The sequence below is a fragment of the Tupaia chinensis genome, unplaced genomic scaffold (assembly GCF_000334495.1).
Source record: "Tupaia chinensis unplaced genomic scaffold, TupChi_1.0 Scaffold000381_1, whole genome shotgun sequence".
Taxonomy (NCBI): Eukaryota; Metazoa; Chordata; class Mammalia; order Scandentia; family Tupaiidae; genus Tupaia; species Tupaia belangeri.
This window is the reverse complement of record NW_006159883.1, coordinates 1,807,531-1,827,380: the sequence shown is the minus strand read 5'-3', so window position 1 is coordinate 1,827,380 and position 19,850 is coordinate 1,807,531. Positions and strand designations below refer to the sequence as shown.

Sequence of the window (19,850 nt, the reverse complement as noted above, 5' to 3'; positions counted from 1 at the left end):
TGTGGTCCTTGCCCACAGGAGTTCACCATCCAGTGAGAGGATTTCAAGATCTGAACTCACTAGGCATACCCAAGAGCAGCTATCCCTTTAGCTCTCAACAAGGTTAACATGAACCTGCTAAACTGGAACTAGGCAGTGGTTCAGCACTGCTACAAATGGACCCACACTGGAAAGCTGTGGGGAATTTATTCTGAAACCTCTCTGAGCATGCCAGGGATACAAACACAGCACATGATCTAGGCAGTCTGAGACTGGGGGTGGCATGAGGACCCTACTGGGGTGCCTGTCTCGCACTTCCCTTCCTCTCTTTCAGAAGAAGAACAAAAAAAAAAAAAAAAAAAAAACTTTAGCATGCTAAACTTGATATTACTATTTGTGATAATTTGCTAAGATTAAAATAAAAACTGTGGGATCTCTCCAACCTTTAAAGTCAAATAAGAGATATACCTAGGGAACAGGATTTAAAATAACAGTTGTTCTGACAGATACACCTAAATTTATGAAACAGGAAGCTACTGATCACCCCTAGATGAAAAATGATTTGCCCTGGCTAAAATTACTTGCTCTATAATGTATAGCTTAGAAGTACTATGTCCATTGAACACTTAGGAAAAAGTATTTCAGACTCATTATTCTAAAAAATTGCACAATTTATCCCCGCCAATTGATTCTCTATAGTAAATTGACAAGTGGAGGCTCCTTTGTTTAGGTGACATAAAAATCAGATTATTGAATTTTTCCCATGAGAATGACAATATTGGTAGTTGCTTATCAGATGTCTGAACAAAAGGATTCTTTCTGATTAATAAATACTGCCAACAAACACTTTATGTGGTTGTCAGAACTCTTAAACTGTTATCCTTTCTCTGCCAAAAGCATTTCCTTAACTTTATGCTCAGGGACCTCTCTCAGACTTGCTCAAAGGAGGGAAAACAGACCTGAATCTCATTTAGGCCCTGAAGAATATAATAACTTTACACTATAACTCAAGGAAAACAAGTTCTTGACTTGTAAGGATGGTCAATCTAAGAAAGAAAAAAAATTTTTGCACATTTTGCAAAAATACAGTAGGCTGAATTCTCTATTACCCAAGGTACTTTTTGTTGTTATTGCTAAGATTTTTGCTTTAGAGTACATGCGCTCTCCAGAGAGACAAAGAGATGGAAAGAGAGAACTTTCCCCCTGGGGGAAGGATGGCCCCACCACAATTCCTTCTCCTGCATTCTCCTCTTGGAATTTTGGGAACGCACACATACACACGCCCGGCATGAGTCCTGGGTACAGGACTTGAACCATGGTCAGTAATGCATAAGTCCAGCACCTTAACCACTGCTCTACTTGCTAGCTCCCCCAAGGTTCTTCACAATAAAAGAAACAAGAAATAAAGTCTTCTTGAATTTAGTTTCAAGTAAAACTTGTCTCTCTATATAATCCTTCAATCTTATAGGTTCCCTTTTATAGGAGAGGAGAACTCCATCCACAACTACAATTTCCTGGTGGGTAACAAGCTGGAAGCTAAATTTACTTCTCAGTGATTGTAATTATATCACTTTGGGTTCCTGGTCCAATTTTCTTTCCACTAGCAATAGCATTTCAAAATCTCAATTTAGCTTCATTTCATATGTCTTGCTTTATGATTTCATATTGTAAGTTACCTCAAATCTTCTCTTTAAAAAAAGAGCAAGGTATAAAAAGTCATTTATTTATTGGGTCATTAGAAAAGTCATGATAGATATATTTTTCTATGCAAAAATGCATCATGACTTTTTCTGACAACTCAGTAGAACAAGTGGTTACATTAATGCTTACTCAATTTTTGGTTCCCTTACATATTTCTAGGCTATGTCACATCGATCCCATTTTCTCAAGTTATGATTCAATATAGTGTTTTCCATGCATATTATGAAGCTCTTCTAGTTAAGTTGCTTAGTTTAATACAAAACAATTTTGAAAATATATTTTTCCCACAATGTTTAGTCCCCCAGTTTTGATAGGTGACATGCTTTTAAAACACATAGTATGAAGTATCTGGACCTTCCTATGATTTACACTGATTACTGTATGTCTAAGTCCACTAGCATCCTTTTAGAGAGAGCCTGGAGACTTTCCTGTGTGATATGTTTCTAGCCTCTGAAAAAAAGAGGACAGAGAATAAAATAGAGCTGATAACTGCATATGAACCAAGAGAAACTCAGGAGGGAAATCCAAGAGCATCCAGCCAGATCTGCCAACAATGGATACAGAAGCCAGAGTATGACCTAGGACCCTGGGAATCAGACAGGGAAGCAGGCAGGAAATGATAACCAGTGGGCGGTGGATCCTTGGTAAAAGTGTAAGATGGAGACTACTGGGTTGAAGCTGATGGGGCTTTGGTGGGTGGCTGGATTCTGGGATTAAATGTATGGTCTTTAATGGAGGATGTTTTCTTGCTTGTTGGTTTTGTTTTAAATCTTGCCATGTCTCCTGGCTTGAATCAGTGCTTACCTCTTCTACTGCTCCACTTCTCACAAATAATTTCAATGAGTGCTAAGCAGATATTGAAACTGCAGTGCTAGCCCCCTGGCCTAGCCAAACTTGCAGGATCCCATGTGGGTGACTACAGTTTGAATCCCGGTCTTGAGGCTGCATGCCAGATTTATTGTGTGTTTCTGCCTCAAATCCTGACACAATGAAGAAAGGAGAAGGGATTTCAGTGTGACCATGCCCCCACTGGGGGGTGCTTTCTCTCTCTGTCTCTCTCTTTTTCTGATGAGCACACACACTCTCTGGAAAACTTTTTTTAAAATAAGAGAAACAAACAAGTTAAACCACAAATGGGTCAAATATAAAGAAAGTATTTTCTGAATATTTACGGTAGTTTGTATCTTCTCCTCAGCCAATGGATTAATATCAATTCCCATCTGTCCATCTATCTACAGAAGAGTCTGACCTTTAGAAATCACCTTTGTATACATTTATGCTCTCAGTGGTTGATGTAATCTTCATTTTGTTTATTAAAAACAAAAACACAGGGAACTTATGATACAATGCATATTTCAAGTCAGGTTATAACAGATCAAAGTTAGGGACTGTGACAAGAGTATTGGTATTTCCTGGAAAAAAATAGTAACATTAATGTAACCAGTAGTGGCATAGTAGTTAAGGTGCTGGACTCCCACATGGTCATTAGTGGTTCGAGTCCCAGACTAGGCGGGGTGAAACTCATGCCTGGACACATGTGTGTGCATGCCCAAAAACCCCAGGAGGAAAAGAGATTGTGGTGTGGCCACCCCCTGGGGGGTGATTTCTCACTTTCTCTCTCTCTCTCTCTCTCTCTCTCTCTCTCCAGCAACTGCATGTGCCCTATGGCAGAAATCTCTTTAAAAAAGAAAAAAGAAAGAAAGGAAGAAAGAAAGAAAACAACATTAACAACAGGTTTCAAGAATCTGGATTCTCACTTACTTCCTTCTAGTTTAGGAGCTATGTAGGCTCCATAAATGGGTTTCCTAAAGGTGAGCAAATCACCTAAACTGCATGAAAATTGCTACATAAATGTTAAATATGTACTGAGGGTAGGGAGGTGATAGTTTTAACCTGATTAAAGCCATGATTACTATGGTTTGAATATCACCCTCCCCCACACATGTCTTAGAATTCAGTTGTATTGTGAGGTATTAAGAGAAGACTTCATCTGATTATGGTGTGGAAAGGTAGGGTTTTTCCGTGATTCCGTGGGTTTATAGGAGACTGGGACAGAGGCATCCTCTGCTCCGTGTGTGTTCTTGCCCCCAACATATTGCGATGCAGTGAGAAGACCCTCACCAGACACAGCTCCTCAACCTCGGACTTCCAAACCATGGGCCAAACTAACCTCTATACTTACAGAAGACCCAAAGTGAGGTATCTCCATTATTAATAACAAAACAGACTAAAACAGTATCCTCCTTAGGTTAAGAACTATTAACTTTGGGCCCTCTGTCCTCACTGTCCAACTTTACCTAATCAATCTTCAATTACCAATTCTTAACCACAACATAAACTATAGTTCTAAGCCCAGTATTTATTCAGAACCTAGAGTTCATTTTTCCTTATCATTTAACTTGTTTTATTCATATTTATACCTCCAGCTCAGTGTCTGACATATGATGGTTACTCAAAACATGTTAGTTAAACAAATGGAATTAATTATTCTGAAGAGTTCTATTTATTAGTCATTGATAGAAAAAAAAAAAAGACAGACAAAAAACCACTCACCAATAACTAAAAGAGGAAAAGTGGGAAGTCTAATCTGGAGGTTGAAGAGTCCTAATTTTTTATTTGAAAATAAATACAAACAATGATAACAGATGCAATTAGGTGTGCATATATTGAAAAAAAAGCAAACGAATAGTCTGTAATATGTAGCTTAACAATATTCTCCTACCTGATTATATCATATTGTGGCTGCTTCTAGATCTTATAAGAGAGAAGCAATACAAATGTGAATTTTCTTTGCAAATTCTCCTTGTACATTCTCCTTGTAGGAGCGATACACCAGGAAGGAGCACAGTAGCTTACAATTAAATCAAAGGCGCATAGACAGGCACGAGGCCTGACCATCGACAAAGGTACAGGCCATTGCTAACCCGGCACAGCCCTACCTCCGGTTTCCAACCCAATCTTTGTCATTAGCACACATTACTCGGTGAGGATTCCGATCTTCTCCCAGTTTCTGACCTTGTATTTGTGGAAGCATTATTACATACACTTTAAAGCTAGAAGATTTGATTTCCATTTTTTATTCGCACTCAGGAGGCTACATATTATCCAGCATAGAAATCCCCTGGAGTAAGGATCTCTTTATATAAATTAATTCCCCACACTCACAATTCTTTATATCAGAACAATAATAGGCACTGGCATTACTGAGGATTTAGCTAGTGAAAAGCAAACCTTTCAAATCAGGGAGAGAACAACACTTTATAAAAATAATTATTATTCCTTTCTCAGGGGAGGTTCTTTGAAAGCTGTTGTTCATTCCCTGCAACATGTTAAAAAAATGCATCATTTTTTTTATAGGGCTCTTTTCTTCTGAGTGACCCAAGAGAATAACTAAATAACAATTGCTGACTTCTGAGGGACAGGGGAAATTTTCTTTGTAATAGTGTTGAGTGCATCAAGGCTGTTGTCAGTTTAATGGTATAGATAGCCCCTCTTTATGGTAGCCTTAGACTTAATCAAACTTTCTATAGTTTTGACACCAATAATATAGCAGAAAACAGATATATGTCCTTCGTTATCACTCAGCCTGCAATTTGAAGTCCAAGGCCACTAAGATAAGTTTGGAGTCTTTAAACATGGTGATTTACTGAACATCATAAAGTCTATTCTAGCTTACGAGAGGTTACTGGACATCAGGTTGATTTGTCCTTAATCCTGATAAAACACTGGAATAAGACCAAAAGACTGTTTGTAAAAAAAGGTTGTTAACACTGAAAAGAGCAGGCTTTACATTAAATGAAGTATAGAAGTACCAGGAGTTTAGAAAAAGTAAAGAAAACAAGAGATTAAAATGTAAACATCTACTGGGATCAGCAGATAGCATAACAGTTATGTCGGTGGATTCTCATGTGGTTGACCATGGTTTGAATCCCAGGCCCAGAAGCTTAAAACTCATGCTGGGTGTGTGTGCATTCATACCCAAAATTCAAAGAGGAGAATGGAAGAGAAGGGATTAAGGTATGGCTATTCCCCAGGGGGAAGGGGTGATTTCTCTCTTTCTGTCTCTCTGTCTCTCTGGCAAGTGCACATACCTTATAGGGTATGCTCTCAAGAAAAAAAAGTACACACCACCAAAAACAAACAAACAAACAAACAAACAAACTGTTTTACTGTGGCGGGAGAATCCCAGGGAAATCAGAGATAGCATTTGGAAAAGGTGAGCGAAAGAAGACTTGTCTGTCTAGTATAGGAAGAGAAACAATGGGGCATGGGTCACAGAAGCCAACTAGGGCTGGGTAAGGACCCTGGGAAAACAGGGTTCTGCAGAACCTGGCCATCTAACCAGTGATAGCCCACACCAGCCAAACATGGAAGCACGGTGATAATATGAATGCAGATGCTGAGGCCACATTGGAGGCCCCTGAGTGCACATTCCAAGGTCTCCCTCTGCACACCAGGCATGCACATGTGTGCCTGTGATATTAGCTGGCTGGGGGTGGGTCATGGCATGAGAATTCTGTCGGGGTGTCTGTTTCTGTTTCTGTCTCCTTTCCCGTTTTCTCTGTTTTTGTGTGTCTTTTTCTCTCTCTTGGAAGAAATAAATAGGTAAACATGGAAAACTAAAATAAAAATAAAAGTGCAAACAGATGACAATTCTAAGAGGTCCAATGCCAAAGAGAGTGGTTATTTATAAGGTTCCTTTCAAGTAGATATAAGAAAAAATGAGATAAGTGCACTGCAGAGCAATCACTCTAGTAACAGAGAAGCAAAAGGAAAACATTCACTGGACAGCAAGGTCCTTACTACATCTAGTGAATACTAAAGACACAATGCTAGAAATATTGAAAACGAAAAACGCTGGGACCAGCCGTTGGCATAATGGCTATGTTGCTGGACTCCCATGTAGTCTACCATGGCTCAATTCCCAGATCCGGTGGCTTAAATTCACGCCGGGCACGTGTATGTGTGTGCCCAAGATCCCAAGAGGAGAATGGAGGAGAAAGGATTGAGGCATGGCCATCCTCCCTGGGGAGTGATTTCTCCCTTTCTGTCTCTCTGTCTCTCTCTGTCTTTCTGACGAGTGTGTGTACCCTATAGCAAAAACCTCCCCCCCCCAAAAAAAAGGACAAACGCAATTTGAAAAGATGAACTAATTTACATCTTACACACTATGACATAATCCCCCTCCCCCCCAAAAAAAAGCTATAAACAAGAACGCAAGTTTCAAAATTCAGTCTGGTAAAATTAAATAAAAAATTCAAGTTAATCCTAAAACTGTGCCTTGGTACCTCTGCACATTTCTTTTTCCATTCCTCCCACAACCTAGGTTTTCTTTCCTTTTAATCTGCAGAGCATAGCGAGAAGCTGCAGAGCAGAACAGAAACACTCAGCCTCCTCCTGACTCACCCACCCACAGGCCCCTCCACAGCAGGCCTTAGCTGGCTGCTCCAGTTCATGCTGATATTTGGAAAACTACCCCATTATTCTCAATTATGTTTATTTGACTAACTCATCACAAGTTGCCATATAGATAGCATTTTCTATGTTTGTATCTTTATTTGCTTAAACTAAAATGTAATCCTTAAAGGCCAAGTTTTATATTTCATAATGTGCCCTAGGTAACTTGCCCACAGGGCAATCAATATATTGGGTCATTGGAAAAGTCTTAATCTATTTTTTCTGTTTTTCTACACAAAAATGTATCATGAGTTGTCCAACGACTCAATAGACAGGGATAAATGACTATCTCAGAGAGTATAGAGAGTTATTTCCTGTTGCCTAGAACTGGTTCTTAGAGTGCTAAGCTAAAGATCAATAGAGATCAGGCACTGGTATTCTAAAGAATGCTACAGACACTAGAGGCTGGCCACTCTTGCAGGTTTAGTAATTAATAATGGGCCCAAATGTCTATAATAGCCTCAACCATGGCCTCTGACTCCTTCACCCCTACTCGTATAAAGAAAATGAAAGGAGTGGGTATAGAATGACAGAGGATCATCATTAATGATTAGTTCTGGGAATATACTATGGCTCCCTTCTACCAACCCAACTGCGGGTGTCACTCTACAGGTCAGAGGTGCCTGCAAGAAGGGAAGGCTGGCATTTCACTTCCCAGATGGATACTTGCATAGGGAGCAGACTCATCCATGAGCCCTTCCCTGTAATGACATGAGCAAGGGAAAGTGAGATACAGTAGAGTTCAGAGACGGAGCAGTCTCCGGGCATGCAGGCACGCCCACCCATACCAATGGCTTGGTATGGCAGAGGAGTCAACAGGAAAGTAGCCAAAATCAAGGCAACCTGTCATTACCCCAATTCCTGAGTACTACTGTCTGCTCACCTCCCCAGGTGAGAAAAGAAGTGGACCTGGCTCAGACCTCTTCAGAGGATCTCACCGGGGTCCCACCAAAGAGCCTTTGGATGGAAGGCTTAGAGGTCAGTGGCAGCTAGTTAGCCTCAGAGCAGCGGTGACACCCAAGTGAAGAAAGCAGTCTAGAATGGAAAGAGGGAGAAGGGGCGAAAGAGGTAACTGTATCCTCTCTTCAGGTAAAGGGAAGAGGTGGAGAAGGGAGGGGAGAAAGGCTAAATTGAATGTGAAAGGGAAATTTGAACTAGACTTGACTTTATCATATCCTAAGTAACTAGAAAATTATGGCCTAATGCCCAAGATGCCATTAATAGATGAGAAAGAAAGAGTCGGCAAAACTTTTTGAAGGAAGTGACTAAAGAAAAATAAAATGCACTTTTTTTAACCCCAGAAGTATAAATTGTGCAATAAACAATTTTTTAAAAAAATGAATGAAGAATTATTAACTATTGTTTAGCTCTAAATTTTTCAGTTCCCCATTTTCTTTCAGATTTTCTTGAAGAAGAGAGGTGAAGGAGGCAGGATATCCTGAGAAACAAAACAGAACAAAAAGATTCTTCTTAGCAACTTGGATATTGCTAAAAATACTTCAAGCAAACACTAGGCTTCTCTGCAACAGCAGTTAGGCTAATGCAGTCAAAAGGCCAAACTGACTAGAATCCTTGGTGTGATTTACAATGTAAGAATTTTAAATGGTACAGCACATGCTGTGGTAATAAATGTTCATTTTAAGCCTTTTAGAGGACTGATACTTCATCTGAACATTCTCAGAGAAAGCTTTCTCTTACAGAGAAGGGAGCAAAATGGTGCAATCAAATCATAAAGAGAAAATGGACCAAAGCACAAAAACCTCATCAGTTTTTTGACTAGGCTGGTCTTCTCAGTCTGCTACACTGTGAGAAACTCGAAAACCAGCTCTAGACAAACATGCAGAATTTGATTTCACAGCATCCCCAGAACGGCTCCATTAAAACAACAGAGGCAATCAGCTGGCACACTGGAAATTATCCACGTAGATGTGAAAGGTATCTGCGCTGGGTATCTGAAAATACCCACTGCAGCTTACTCTGGCTTATCCACTGGTGCAGACGAACAGCCCCAAATGTGTGGGTGTGACAGACCAGCTTCCCTTCCCCAGAGCTCTCTGTATCAGAGAAGCAGTTGCTTTCTCACCTAGGCAGAAGCTCTCCAGTGCTTTCATGAAAAGCGATATATCTCTGTAAATAAAAATGAGCCAAACAGTTTTGAAAAGGACTTACATAACTATTTTGTTGCCAGGTATGCTTTACAGCATCTCTGATATCCAAATTCATTAAAATACTCCACCAAAACTCATATTTTTCTCTGGAGATTAAAGTTACTTAAACTACTTACCTCTCTGGGGAAACTCACTGAGCTAAGCAGATTACCAGGGGAGAATGTAGAGTTTAATTTTCTGAAGTTTTTAAAAAAGAGTAGTTCTTATATATGTGCAACAGTCTGATTTCCACGTGGCTCAGAGACTCAAAAGATAATCTTTAGACACTTAATGCAGCCAAATTCTGATTAAATTAAGATCTTTATCAAGTGATGGATTTTTATTTTTCCATGGTTCCCTAAAATGCAGTAAACAATTTTTACCTCTTTCTCAGTCTGTGCTTTTTTTTTTTTTTTTTGAGAGGTTTTTGCTATAGGGGCTTGCGCTCGCCAGACAGACAGAGAGAGACATAGAGACAGAAAGCGAGAAATCACCCCTCAGGGGGGATGGTCACGCCGCAATCCCTTCTCCTCCATTCTCCTTTCGGGATCTTGGGCATGCACGCACGTGCGCCCGGCGTGAGTTTTAAGCCACCGGGTCTGGGTCGCGAACCGCGGTCGACTACGTGGGAGTCATGTGACATAGCCATTACGCTAACTACTGGTTCCCTCAGTCTGTGCTTCCTGAGTTAATGTTCTTCATCATCTTTCATAAGTGTTAAGCCAAGGATGGCTACTTTTAAGAATGGAAGCTGTGAGAAAACCCTCTAATTTCTGAGTAAACAAATCCTGATAAGTCTCTCATCATGCTGCCTCCTGTATTTCCCCCTCAATTATTTACTAATTTCCTTTCTCTACAGAATAAAATTCAAATTCTATTGGATATCTACCTCCCTGTCTTTCTTACTTTCACTGAAAGCTATCCAGAGCAGGGTTTAAACGATAGTGCATCAGGATCGGGTGACACAAGGTACCATTCCCACATAGATAATAAAGAGCCCAGTGACTCTTTAGGCAAGCAAATTAACATCTGAAGCTTTGGCTTCTTCATCCATAAGTGAAATGATGTTAGTATCTATTTCACAGAGTTGTTAGAAGTAAAGGAAATAAGGCAGTGGACATTTAACATTTTGCTGTGCGCGTGCTTAACAGACAGTAAATGCTATCTATAATAGTAATTATTGCTCGAGCTGCCAACAAAGATCTTGCAAGTTCTTGCCTATTCCTTATACTTTCCTGACCTTTGCTTGTGTTCAGTCTAATCCTTGGGCAATAGTCATGTGTGTGCTGGATGGCAGTGTCTGTAACAGTGCAGAGCTGGAAATGCATGTACACCAGCTCAGAACTGAGTATTAGACTCTAAAGAAAGCAACCACGGGAAACACAGATTCAGACCTCTAGCGCTGAGATATTACAAGAAGGCACAGTTTCACAAATTACTATGGGGGGGGCTACTTTTAAGCAGGACAATTGTATATTTCCATATAATCATCTCTGATACATTATAAAGACAGAGAGAAATAAGATTCACACATATATATCTGCTTTGTAGCATCTGGCATCCACTCAGCACCCAGAAGTGTCCCATGATAATACTTCAAAGTCATGAAAGGTCATTGCTCAACTGCACAGAAGTCTGAATATTAGGTATCTGACAGGCCCTACAATACCAAGAAATGTGGGACTAGGAAGAAAGCATAACAAAAATTAGAAAAAAAATTACACACTCTAAAGAGAGACTCTTGAAATCTTTCTCTACTAACCAAGTGAGAGTTCCTAAATACATGCATGGTGAAATCTCAGGAACCTGTGAATAGATGACTTCACATACAAAAAGAGACTTTATACATGGAATTAAATTAAAGACCTTGAGATGGGAGATTATTCTGGATTAATTGGGAGGGGGTCCCTTGTAATCATATAGATCTTTAACAACAGAGAACTCTTCACTGTGGTCAAGACAAGAGATACGAAAACTGAAGTAGACCACTCAGAGAGTGGTCAAATTGCTGATTTTGCAGATGGAAGAAAGAGCTAGGAGCCAAGAACACAGGCAGTCTCAAGAAGCTGGAAAAGGCACGTAAACAAGTTTTCTCCAAGGGCTTCCAGAAAAAAATGAAGCCCTGCAGATACCTTAATTTTAGCCCATTGTGACTATGTTGAACTTCTGACTTACAGAACTAGAGGATAATAAATATGTGTTGTATTAAGTCACCAGATATGTGGTAATTTGTTATGGTAGCAATAGTAAACTAACACAAAGGTGAACTAATGGAATTCACTGAGCAGCAGATTTCCCACAATACCACTAGTTAACAACTGTATGAATTTTACTAAGGAGAGAACAAAGTTTTCTAGCACTTTGGGGATTGCAAAATAAAGTTGAAACTATATTCCAGGATTCTGGTTCCAATGGGGAAAAAAAAAAAAAAAAAGTTAAGGCAAGGAAAGCCCCTAAACTGAAATATGCTTGTTACCTTTCCAAGATTCAACATTTCGGAGAGGAAATCTTACCACTCATTATCTCCGGGGATATGGTAACTGAAAACTGAAATAACTTTGCAAACAGTCTCCAGAATTATGCAGCTCTGATCAAGAGGACAAGTCCTAAGAGACAACCTTCCCTGATAAAACTGGAGAGGAGAATTTTTAGACTAAGAGCAGCAGGTTACCTCATCAGCAGCTAGGAAAGGTGGAATATAAAAAAGGAAAAGGGAGACAAGCTCTGCATAGCGACAGAAAAGATAACTTAAAATATGAAAGCATGTGCTAAAATTTCAGGCTATTACCAGCCAAGGCATCAGGTAATTAAAATTGAATGCCACAAAAGCTTTTTAAGGTACCCGCTATTTTTAAGACATTTGCTTTCCACGCCTATTTGTGCAATGGCATTAAAAGGCTCACAAGAAAAAGAAAAAGAGAAAAAAAAAAAAAAAGGCCCTTGAGAAAGAAGTGAGAGTTCATGGAAGAAGTGAATCCCAGAAATATGACCAAGTGCTGACCACAGTACTGTCTCCACTCCATTCTTATGGTTGACAATGGGATTTAATTACTGATGCAGTCTGGTCAGGTGATGCTGCATAATTCACCCCACTGCTGAGATCAGATGAGAGCTGCCCTGAAAATGCTCTGCATCATTGCTGCAGCCATGGGAGAGCTCCACTGAGACACACTGACTTCTACCTTTTATCTGCCTATGGTGGTTTGGCTTCACAATCCTCTTAGTGGAAAAAAGGAGGAAAAGGAAGACATTTCTTTTTTTTTGGTGGGGGGGAGGAAGAGTTTGGGCATGTGCAATTGCAAAAGAGAGACAGAGAAAGTGAGAAATCACCTCCCAGGGGAGATGTCTAAGCTGCGATACCTTTCTCCTTCACTCTCCTCTTGAGTTTTTGGGTGTGAATGCATACACACACACAGAAATTTTCAAGCTGCCAGGACTGAGACTCAGTCCACAGTTGGCTATGTGGGAATCCAGTCCCTTAACCACCATGCCACCTGCTGACCTCAACTTGGTTTTGTTTGTTTGTTTGTTTCTTACTAGGCAACATTCTATCAGAGAAGATCCTGGGAGAAAAATTACTATTATTACAATACTAGAAAACTTCAGAATTGAGCCTTGTCCTGAGTCCTAGAGATAGGTACAGTCAACACACACTTGTGATAACCTGGGGTGGGGGGGGATTCAAGTTGGATATATTTGAAGGGCAGATAACATTTGTGCAAGACCCTTGTTCAGCACTGACTTTTCTATCTTGGCCATAGAAACTGTCTCTTCAGTTCTAAAGCATGGCATCTATGTTTTAAAGGCAGAATATTTTTGTAAATATAAAATATAGAGGCTATGTCCAAAGTACTAATTTGCTTGGGGATTTTTACAGATAAAATCTAGCAAAGAAATATATAATATATATACACACACACATTTCACTTCAACATAAAAAATAAACAGCCGGAAATCTTGTGAAGCATCTTGATACTGAAAGTTTGGTAAATATGGGGATAAAACAACCAAGAGTGGCAGAAAATATATGCAAACCGTTTATCAGAAAGAGATTAAAACCCAAAATATACAAGGAACTCAACACTACAGGCCAAAACAATCCAATTAAAGTGGGAGCAAACTATCTGAACAGATATTTCTCTGAAGCATACGTATGAATGGCCACAAAGTATATAAAAAGAAAATGTTGAACATCATTAATCACCAGAGGAATGCAAATCAAAACCACAATGTAATGCCATCTCACAAGAGTTATTACCAAGTAGCAAAAAGACTACAAATGTTGGCAAGAATAACTCTTTATACACTGAGGTGCCCATGTAAATTGGTACAACCATTTAAAAAACAGTATGGAAATTCCTCAAAAAACTAATAGAACTGCCATATTATCTGGTAATTCCAGTCCCATGAGGATTGGGAGAGTTTGGTTAAGAGATACAAAATCAACAGCTAGATATGAATAAATTCCAGAGTGCCATAAACTGTAGGGCAACGACATGTAACAATTTATTGTATATTTCAAAAAAGCTAGAAGAGGATTTTAAATGTTTCCAATACACACCAAAAAAAGTGACAAATGTTTGAGGTCATAGATATAATTACCCTGATTTAATCATTACACGTTATATAATGTGCCAAAATATCACTGCATCCCATAAATACACAGAATTATTACTTATTATCAAATTTAGTAGATTTGATAAGAATCATTAAATCGGTCCTTGCTAGGCATTATGCAAAGCTCTAAGAGCCTAAAGGCAATCTCGCATCCTCTCCAGCTGTTATGGCCCACAGGTCTCACTTCTTCTAACCCCAGGATGCTCACAGCAAGTGGCCAAGAGAGGAATATGGAAAGAATATGAACATAATGGCTGTAAAATGGGATGCTACCTTCGTGTTCCACCATTGTTGGGTCAGCTACATAAGAAACCGTTCATTGTTGTGGCTTCTCAGTGCCAGATTTTAGTTAAAATCCTGTCCTGTAAGGTCAGCCCTAACGCAAAGTGAAGAAGCTGTATCTGATGCTACACAGATGATGACATCCTCTGGTGACCCAGGAGTCACACTAGCCCCTACATAATCCCCATCTGCTTTGATACTGAATGTACTCAGTTATGTATCTTCAGGTTTCTCAAAAGCTAAGAGCATCTCGCTAAGGTCAAAACTCAAGGCTAAAGGGATTTTTCCACTAGCTGGTTTCAAACATCCTTTTTGCACATATAAGCTTTTATATGCTGCAATTCTGAAAAACTGGGAACTTCCTAAATATTGAATAACACTTTTTAAGTAATAAAAGTTTTAGCACATTCAATGAAAAAGAGACAGTTGTCAAAATGGATTGCATAGATTCATATTCATTGATATGAAAAGCTAAGACATATTATGTAATAAAGTACTATAAAGATGTATTCTATTATAAAATAAAATGTTTATAAAATAGCCTTTCAAAAATTTAAAGTGTACATTCATACGTATGTAAAAGAAACCTAGAACCATTTCTTTTTTGATTTGGAGTTCATTTTTATAGGGATCATGTGCTCGCCAGAGAGAGAGAGCACAAGTGTGAGAGAGAGATAGGGAAAGTGAGAAAGGCCTCCCCTGGGGAGAGAGCCACACCACAATCCCTTCTCCTCCATTTTCCTCTCGGGATTTTGGGGATACACACGCCTGGCATGCTTTTACAGCCACAAGGTCCAGAACTTGAACCTGTAGAGGTGGTCATGTGGGATTCAGCCTTCTTAACCACCATACCCTCAGCTGGCCCTCAGAAGTGTATTTATCAAGAGGTAATGACTTTACCTATGGTGGTGAGACTAAGGATCCTTTTATGCATTTTTAAAAATGTATCTTCATTTTATGAAAAAATTATTTTACTGGCCAGAGGGCATATGTGTTCACTAGAGAAAGAGACAGAGAGAAGGAGAGAGAAAACATCTCGCAAGGAAGTGTGGTCATGATGAATCACTTCTCTTCCATTTCTCTATCCTGTTGAAATTTTGGGCATGCATACACATGTGCCTTGCATGTTTTTCAAATTACCAGAGCTGGGATTTGGACCATGGTTAGTCATGAAGCTGAGATCTGTCTTCTTTAACCACCAGGCTTTGAAGCCAGCCCCATTTCGATTATCTAAATGTCTAAGAGGACCACAAATGACTTTATTCTATTTTGTACTCATAAACAATTTCTTCTTCTTCATCTGTCAGGGGAAAAATGGCATTATTTCATAGTAAATGGCTTTTAATTCTTTCTCTTAATTTACTTTCTTTACATTACAATTTTTTTGTGAATACCAACCTGCCTTCCTTCAGCATATTTTACTAAGAGAAAAATTTTGTACATGCAAAAGACAACACCCTGCACTACCTTATCTGATTTATACTCACACTATACTCCCTGACCATGCTGTCAATAAGAATGGATTGGCATCCGAAGGCGCAAACTCCAGCCAGCCTGAGCACATTAGCTCTGTGACTACAGGAAAGCCACTTCACATCTCCAATCTTTCTTTTCATCTGTTGGCAGTAAATGTCGGTCTAAAGGAAAAACTAAAGCAGGCAAGTGATCTGACAGTACTTTAAAAATTATAAAATACTACAAATGCTCATTGCTATTTGTATTTTAGCATCTCCTCCAAGAAAAATATTTTCAGGTATTCCTGTCACAATATTTAATGATAAATTTATGTAGGAGCATTGTTAAAAACATGTTTATGTAAAATGTTACTGAGAAGACAGGTAAGTGTAACAATTCCAAAAGGAAAGGAATTCCTTTGTGCATTCAAAATCGAACTGAATAGAGCAGAGTCTCAGGGTCAAGGGAGATGTAGGGCCCAGCATGTTAAACAGACCTGAGTTCAAAACCTGTTTCTGCGTCTTAAGAGCTCTATAGTTCTGGAAAAATTACTTCATGACTTTAAAACTTAATCTCCTCACCTGTGAAATGTCACTAACAGCAGTACTGACGTCATGTTAGTTCTGTGACAATTAACTAAGACAAAGCATACAACATGCTTAACAGTGTATCCAGCATATTTAACAGATATTTCATCTTTGGAGAGATACCACAAACAATAAAGTCACAATGTAGGATAATTACTCCAATTTGCAAAGCAAAGACTCAGAAAAGAACATTCAAAAAAATTAAGTAAAATGCCAAATATGTTTTTCAACTAAAGAGGTACATTTCTAATAATTTAGTGCACCTATGTGATAATATGTACCACTCTACTGAAAAGTATACATGGTCTCGTCAGAAATAATTTAAGACTCGTAAGCTCTTACCAAAGACTACAGCCTTACACAGCCCCTGGATTCATCCCACCCATTACTCTTTTTAAAATTTGGTTGTTGAAAAAAAAATAAACACTGGTTACTATGAGAACAAGCAAACACAAGATAACATCCAGACAAAAGAGCTCTCACCTTCCTTTAACTACCCATAGCTCTTCTTTGTATCTGTCTTCTTATTGCATTTATCACTTTCTACCTTGTATTGGAGTCATTTGTGCAGGGTCTGATCTCTCCGCCTACGCGGTAAGCTCTTTGAGTGCAGAAACCCTGTCTTATTCATCTTTGGATTTTCAATAAAGCCTTGCACAAAGAAAACAGTAAATAGTAGTTTGTTGAGGGGGAAAAAAGAACATGTACTAAAAAGCACTGAACAACTGAACACTATGCCTATTCAATTTAACCTTCTTGGAGAAAAAAAATCAGCCAAAGCTCCCAGCCACCTGACTAGTAAGAATTAGGCAGTTAGCCTTCTTTTCTAAGCTGGAAAACAGTTTAAGATTCTAATTCCTCCCAAATAATGATATGATGGAATTAGAATTAAGGCATATCTTTGCTAGAACAGTTAACAAGATTGTATATAACCAATTTAGCTTTCCTTATGAAATGATAATTTATTAAATCTATTCTTTTATAAATAACTAAGTAACACCTTTTAATAGAGAAATCAAAATAGTAAGTCAAATTCAAAAACAATTGTCATGCTGAAGGATTTCTGTCAAAATAAATAGCCTATTTTAGAGATCCACCCCCCACCGCCCCCAAGCAGGAAAACCACTGTGCTAATCTGGGGACCTTCACAGGTTCATCAAGGTCTGATACTGCTATGTAATAAAAAGGTAAGTTTATTATGAGCAAGTTAAGGGACTATATGAGAGCATCTATGTACAATTGTCAAGGCTACCTTCGGCAAAACTGTAAATGTAAAATCCACAGGGCTGAGCTGTGAACATACCAATAGCATCCAACACAAAGAAATTAACAATGTAACTGATAAGTTCATCATTTTTTAAATCACTGAATCTGATTCTAAGAAACATGTTTTATGTCAAACACATATTTCACTTTACATGAAATATACCAATGGCAAACTATTTGTACAATTTTTTACTCAAACTAGAAATTGCATTCCAGTCTACTGACAGAATATAAATTACAAGATGTCCCACTTGGTGTTTTTCTCTGAGATATGTTTAGGAAGATTTCCTTATTTCCTTATCTTAGCCCTGACTTGCTGTTACTCATTTTTTATACTACAGATAATATTACCATACACAATGGATAAGAGAACATTTCCAAAGTACATAAAATAAAACAGAAAAATCTACATTTTAACTATCTTCAGTATTTAACATTAATATATAAGGTTGAATCTTACTGTTGCAATTTTATCTATAATGGGTCACTTTTAAAAGCAAATTAAAGCAATAATATATTTTTTCAAGGGAGGAATTAACCTTTGCTTCCTTGTTGTTTTGCTTGTGATAATCAGAAATGAATAAATAATAGAGAAATATATTACCTATAGCCACGATGTTTGTGTTTTCTCTTATAGAATGTGATGTTTTGAAAAGAATAATATTTCCTAGTTTCCTACTTATAGGTGAGGTATATGGGGGTGGGGTGCAGTGAGACAGGAAGGCATGTTCCTAGTAGGTGGGTCAATAAAATGTTATGTCAAAAAGAAAGTCAGAGTGACCTTTCTAAGAGGTGGAGAGGGCAGCCACTGGTGTAGCATTAGCTAAGGACTGAGAAAAAGCTGGCTCGAACAGCAGTCTCCTACCCACCAGACTACGGATGGGGCACGACACACATAAATGTCATGCCCACACAGCCTCAGGGTTATACGAAAGGCGAGTATACTATTCCCCAATGCTTGATATCCACACATTGCATAGGCCAGTGATTTACAAAGACAGTGAGGACGTAACTAAAATAACAGAACAACAAAAACCCCACACATACACATATATATATACATGTAGGTACACATATATGTGGAGATGTATATATATGTACAAGGAGATTTTTTAAAAATGGAATTAAAGTGTGTGTTTATTTTGGTGCAAAAAGATTTTGAAACTACTGCAAAGGTTTCTTTTTTTTTATTCTAATACAGATTTTCTGTGGATTTTGAAGCCCTCTCCTATGTATATATGCATACATATATATATATAATCAGAGTTTTGAAATAAAGATAAAACAAATGATAAACATACAAAAGAGGGTATGAATTTTTTTATTCTGAAAAACACTGACCAAAAACAACCTTCCAGATTCCTAACACACAGGCTTGTTTTAGAGATAGCTTAGTTTAGCTGAGAGGTGATTTAACTATTCCAGAATAAATTTCAAATGAATAATGGGGTATGAAGAACTTGTATGGCAGACACCTTGAAGAACTTGTAGCTTCTACAGTTCTAAGAATGAAATCATACCTAACAGAGGGTGCTGGTAGTAAGAAAAGAGGGCAGGGGTCTATCACCTTGCATACAAGAGATCATCTTGATGGCAGTAAAACCCCATATTTATTTATGACTTAAACAGTGTTTCTGAAAGTGAGGACCATAGTGCTAAAAGAAAAACTTCAGATAAATCTAATTTAGCAGAGTTTAATTGGGGGGAGGGGACCAATTTGCTAATTAGGTAGCCCCTAGAATGGCTTTCGAAGAACCCTGAGGTGCTGCCTGACCCAATAACTTTAATGTGTGGGAAAAGAAAAGTGATGAAAGGAAATGAAAGTGAAGGAAAGGAGGTAGAGAAGCAGCTGGACTAGGTGCAGCTTGGTGTTTGCCTGTGTGACAGTTTAAAGGGAAGGCTGTCTGTGATTGGCTGAAGCATGGCTGCTGTGATTGGCCATGACTCGCCAATCTGCTAAGGAAGCAGACTCCCAAATTGTACTTTGTTTATAAGACCTCAAGTATGAGTACAATATAGTTTGGCTTAACAGTGGGTATACTCATAGGATCTTCATGTTTTAAAGTGGTGTTTCCATTTTAATTATAATCTATCTCTCTCTCTCTCTCTCTCTCTCTCACACACACACACACACACACACACACACACACACACACACACACACACACACACACACACACAACTAATATTCTGGAATATTAGGACAATATCCATTTCAGGGACCCTTTAAATTCACAACCATTCTTTTCCAGTGATCCCTGGTAGAGCCTGTCAGTCCTCCATCTCCCCAATAAATGTACTCTCCTGCTCTCCTATACAGTTATTTCTCCTTTCTTCTCAAGCCTAATATCCTCTTTCC

General features: G+C 38.6%; 1 protein-coding gene and 1 long non-coding RNA gene across 4 annotated transcripts in view; one reads left to right on the top strand and one right to left on the bottom strand.

Annotated features, from left to right (window-relative positions):
• The window catches only part of STK39 (serine/threonine kinase 39), a 340,812-nt gene that overhangs the window by 98,945 nt on the left and 222,017 nt on the right, over positions 1–19,850 (bottom strand). The gene's annotated exons all lie outside the window — the stretch shown is intronic.
• On the top strand, positions 3,681–8,764 carry LOC102485475 (uncharacterized). 3 transcript variants are annotated; one of them, XR_335292.3, is made up of 4 exons: positions 3,681–3,879; positions 4,503–4,586; positions 8,029–8,205; positions 8,538–8,763. It is a non-coding gene; the product is annotated as an uncharacterized LOC102485475 (long non-coding RNA). The 3 variants fall into 3 exon arrangements; XR_001370754.2 differs by lacking the exon at positions 8,029–8,205 and having other exon boundaries at positions 3,688–3,879; positions 8,520–8,764; XR_001370753.2 differs by lacking the exon at positions 8,029–8,205 and having other exon boundaries at positions 3,688–3,879; positions 8,538–8,759.